The sequence below is a fragment of the Macrobrachium nipponense genome, chromosome 10, assembly GCF_015104395.2.
Source record: "Macrobrachium nipponense isolate FS-2020 chromosome 10, ASM1510439v2, whole genome shotgun sequence".
Classification (NCBI taxonomy): Eukaryota; Metazoa; Arthropoda; class Malacostraca; order Decapoda; family Palaemonidae; genus Macrobrachium; species Macrobrachium nipponense.
In genome coordinates this window covers 34,458,207-34,464,206 of record NC_087204.1, presented here as the reverse complement: position 1 = coordinate 34,464,206, position 6,000 = coordinate 34,458,207, and positions in this window count along the sequence as shown.

The window sequence follows — 6,000 nt, the reverse complement described above, 5'->3', positions numbered from 1 at the left end:
AATAATCAGAATATTCAGAGATTTTGTGATGTTCAAAACTAAACAACATTTACTGGAATGAAAATTGAAAGTACTGTAGAGACTAAATATGGTTGAGAATTGTTTATTATCATATATATTCTACAAGTAAATCTGTATGTCTTTATTAGGATTTATCCATTCTCTCTCTCTCTCTCTCTACCTCTCTGGATTCACGCATTCCATTACATTCAGCCTTAAGAAATCTTCTGTAGTATATAAAAAAAATTGCACCTCAGTTCAATAGAGAGAACTTATCCTTTTAGTCATAGTTTCATATTTGCGACGAATTGAGACGAACAAAGGAAAAAATATTGTATATAAAGTCTCCCGTTGTATGCATCATTTGTGATATATTTTGATGTATTTGGGATATGTATATCTTATGAATAATAATAATAATAATAATAATAATTAATAATAATAATAATAATAATAATAATAATAATAATAATAATAATAAGGAAGTCTATAATTTAGTAAATTTTTATATAACAATACTCTAAATTTTTCTTAGATTTCATTTAGACAAATTATACTATTTTTTTTATATTCCGTTCCATATATATATATAATATTATATATATATATATATATATATATATATATATATATATATATATATATATATATATATATAAGCGAATACCACGGGAAATGATAGTCAGGAATCCAAGCGCTTTCGTCTTTATTCAGACATCGTCAAGGAGCTACTAAAGTACAATCGGAGAGGAAGGCCTCAGGTACAAACAAGATCAGAATACCAGATGGTTAATTATCAAAAGGGTAAAAATTAAAAGGGATAATCCAGGATTATCGGATATCACACGGTCACAAACTTAAACAGATTCTGACCCTAACCGAAATTACAAAGTATCTTTACAGTCCAAAACATGTAAAAACTGAATATATTAATTTTGTTGCTTATATTTATCTACAACTTTTTTCATTATGAAAGCATCAAGTTTAAATAAACCAAGACTTAAATTTAGAACATTTCTATTATTTGACTTGATAAAACAAGATTCAATGATATTCCTTTTAACTGTGTCATTACATGGGACTAAGGCTCTTGCTTGACTCCAGTTAATAGGATGGTCTAAATCTCTCATATGTACAAATAATGCATTCGATATTTGCCCAGTTCTCGCAGAATATTGATGTTGCTTAAGACGCTGTGAAAGAGATTTGCCAGTCTGTCCGTAATAGATTTTATCACACTTTTTGCAAGGAATTTCATATATGCAGCCTGGAAGATCTTTAGGAGAATTTTTGATTACTAAACTCTTGACATTAATATTACTGAAAACAACATTTATGTTAAAAAGCTTGAAAATTCTAGGAATATCTAAAAACCTTTCATCATAAGGTAATTTTAGAATGTTTTATGCTTACTAAATTCAAGTTTGTCATTAGTTGAATAAAATGTTTTTCTAGCTCTTTTCCATGCCACATCTACAAAAGTCCTTGGGTATTTAAGTTTCAATGCAATATCATAAATAGTTTTTAATTTCAGCGTCAATAAACTGCGGGCTACAGACACGTAAAGCCCTTAGGAACATCCCAGAAAAACAGAGAATTTAACATTTTGATGGTGATTGGAGTAGTAATGAACAAAAGAGGCAATATTAGTTGATTTTCGAAAGACTGAAAAGGTGAAATTTCTATCATTTCTATGGACAGTTACATCAAGAAAATTCAAATTACAATTTCTTTCTTCCTCTACAGTAAATTTTATAGAAGGGACTAAATTATTGAGATTATTAAGGAATTCCTGGAGGTTTCGTGAACTGGCCAAATACAGAAGAGATCATCCACGTATCTAAACCAAATAACTTTTTGGGGCAAAATTCTTGGTAAGAGTTTTGTCTCAAAAATTCCATGTAAATATTGCTAAGGACAGGAGATAAGGGATTACCCATGGCCATGCCAAACTTTTGTACAAAAAATTCCCCATTGAAACAAAACTTTACTATCTTTGATACATAACCTTATGAGACTAATGAGATTTTCTACACTTAAGGGAATGTCATGACGCTCTAATTCCTCTTCCAAATATTCAAGTAAGTCATCTACAGGCACTTTTGTAAATAAAGAGACAACATCAAAACTAACCATATTAAAATCATAATTCAAATTTAAACTATTCAATTTGTTTATAAAATCAACATTGTTTTTAACATTCGTGTTAGAAATATTTCCTACCAAAGGAGTAAGAATTTTTACAAGCCATTTAGATAAATTATACGAAACTGAGCCCACTAACTAATGATTGGTCTGATAGGGTTATTGATTTTATGTCTTGACTAAACCATACATGTAAGGTAGGGAGGCGCATTGCGGTGTATATATATATATATATATATATATATATATATATATATATATATATATATATATATATATATATATATATATATATATATATATATAAAGTCTACATTGGCATAAACCAACAAAATAATTTTATAACAAGACCAACTCTTCATTCAATTCCAGATCACAGCCACCTTCCAGTAAATTTACATTTTATAAAAAGGACACATAAATTCCACTGACATATCCGAACGACATCATCTTATCTGAACGGACAAAAGAGTAATTTCCGGACAGAAACCTTGAAAGCGGACTGCATCCGGACGTATTCAAGGACATTCGGAATGAAAACTGGAATATGCTGACTTTTCCAGAGATTTTACAATTCCCCTGGAAACCTGGAAGCCGCCATTAGGGAACTGGACAGAGGCGAGGTCAAGAATTGGAAGCCGGAGAATATGATTTCTTGGGGTTAAATGAAATGGAATGCATGGATTCTAGACGAGAGAGAGAGAGAGAGAGAGAGAGAGAGAGAGAGAGAGAGAGAGAGAGAGAATTATAAAATCATGAAATGAGAGAAAAAAGAAAAAAAGTCTTTTAATATAATTATAACCAAGATTGAAACTAATTCACAATTATATTCCAGTAAAATGAGAAAATACTCATAATATACTCATAAGATTCCTAACAATGCTTTCTCCACATTCTGTAATTTTCGCGAAATGTGTTAACAACCAATTTGAGACAGGCATACTGTCATTTGCCCACTACTGAAAGTAATTAACAAATATTAACACGTAACGTCATGCCTCTCAGAGTGGAATATTGCATTGTCAACTAATTAATGTAAGTAGCAATGTTCAAACTTTGGAGAGCGTGTAGCAGGAATATGTTAATAATGTCTCATAGGAGCTAAGCCGACTTTGATAGCATTAATAATATAAGCTCGGTAATACCAGGATGTTATATAGTTAGTTTAATGAGACCATAAATGGTTTTTCTATTGATGTTGATGGGTATCAATACTGTATTCTGTTCAAACTAGCGTGTTTGAAATATGCGTTTATTTTCTGATCGTGCACATATATATGTGACTAGACGTTAGGAATCTTTTTATCCATTATCTTGACATAAAAGGAAATAAAAACATGAAAATAAGTAAAGTCAGAATATTCAAATTGAGTGACACGCGTAAGCACACACAAATAAACATTACGTATGTATATATATATATATATATATATATATATATATATATACTATATATATATATATATATATATATATATGTATATATATATATATGAATATACACATACACACATAAATACATACAAAATCATTTGTTAAGTCCAAATTGTGTAGTAGACATATGTATGTATGCATATACGTACATATATCTTTGTATGTACATATATAATTATATTTAATATCTATATATATAAGGGGTATAATATCTAATATATGATCTTTATCTATCTATAATATATATATCCTATATACATATACAATTAACTATATCGCATACCAAATATATATATACTATATTAATATATATATATATATATATATAATATATATATATATATATCTCTAATACATATTATATAACTATCTCTACATACCATCCATATATCATATATATATAATCTATTATCTCTATATATATCTCTATATATATCATTTAATATTATAATAATATTATATTATAATGTACGATATGCGCACACGCACAGATTTTAGTAATTCAACAAATACTAGATTATGACTTGACTCAGAACTTAAATTACAACAGTTCAACATCATAAATATAGTAATGATAACGTAATGAAATTTACCCTTGTTCAGAATAATGACTAGCTATTAAACCAAGCCCCTAAATCATTGAGATAAATAAAAACCCACAATTCATAAAATACACGGTAGAAACAGATAATCCCAATTAAAATAAACACATAGAATTAAAGATAACAAGGCGTGATCCGACCTCCATCTTACTCTGGATGCGGGCAAGATTTTCCCTTCACGCATAAGTTGTCAACATTATATTCCTAACTTAACATAAATTAAAGCGTACTAAAATCTAGGATAAAATAGAGCTTTGTTTTACCAACGGAAATAAAAATAAATATGCTATATTTTGATAGAAATAATTTTTCTGTACAGTTTAACATGCACACTACTTATTTTTTTTACATTCTCATTTTGATAAGTAAATCGCAAATATCCTATTCTGAAATTCCTGTATCTTTGACTCAACGCAAAACACCTTTTTCAGATCTTTTTAGGCTCTTCCATAGACCTTCCTTACCCCTAACAAGAAGAAGAAAAAAAAAGGAAGAACAAAGTAGTTTGCAGGCTTACTGCCCGAGTAAGCAACGACACAAGATTAAAGGTAAAAATAATGACGAAAGCCTACACGAAATCTATAATATTAGAAGGTGCCTTTGGAACTCCCAGCGTCGCAAAAGATTAAAAAAATGTAAGAAGGAGAATCCGATTCAGTGGACACAAGCAAAGGTCCTGGTGATTTAATTAAGGTCAGTGCGTTTTTGTGCTGTTCTTTGAAGGCGAAGTTTCGAAAGAAAACAAATTTCCCTGCGAGATATTTTTGTAGAACGAAAACTGGAGAAGCCACGATTGTCTAGAAGATATAGGAAGTGTATTTTGTTTTCACTTTATTACTGATCACTGATTAATTGATTTAGAATATATATTCCCCTAAACTGACCATAAAATAAAGATGAGGAATTTCAATAAGCCATTATACGTGAGCCATACAAATTGGTCTTTATCTTAATGTGTATTGACTGAAATATATTGGCTTATTAGTTTTATATGTCTCTTGAAGTAAAATATTGACCTGCCAGTTTACGTAGAGCAGTAATACAATTACATCTAATATTCCAAGACGAGAAATTAAATTCTATAGACACTCCCATTCTTTTCTCTTCACTTTTAATCTTATAAGTAAATTCTCAGAATTATATAATTATCTTTTATCACAGCTTACTAACTTTATTTATGAAAAACATTTTGAAGTATAAGTTTATTCTCTCTTATATAGATTGTTCAAAAGCCTAAAAGGAACCATAGAATCATTGTACAGTACGCTTTCATTAAGAATTTCTTTGCTACACAAAATGGGCGTACTATTCTTATTGCAGTCCATGAAACAATCCATATTTAGAGATATTTTTATGGTAATTCATAAAGACAAAAATGAAGTATATATATATTCCATGAAGACAGCATTGAAATCCATAAAAAAATCAATATCTACAAACCTTTTTCAAACAATCTATGAAGAAAAAGCAGAAAACTTCCACAGATCCAACGAAAACATCCAACTACACCTACAACTTCCCTCCCAATCTTCCAATATAAAGATTTCGATAAGTTCTTTGCCAAAACCTTTCTCCTTCTCCATCCCAAAAGGCATCCATGGTAAAATCAGTATTTAAAAAATGCTTCCATAGCTCTTTATGAAAAAAAAAAAAAAAAAAAAAAAAAAAAAAAAAAGAAAAAAAAAAAAAAAAAACAAAAAAACAAAAAAATATATATATATATATATATATATATATATATATATATATATATATATTTTATGAAAAAAAAAAAAAATATATATATATATATATATATATATATATATATATTATATAT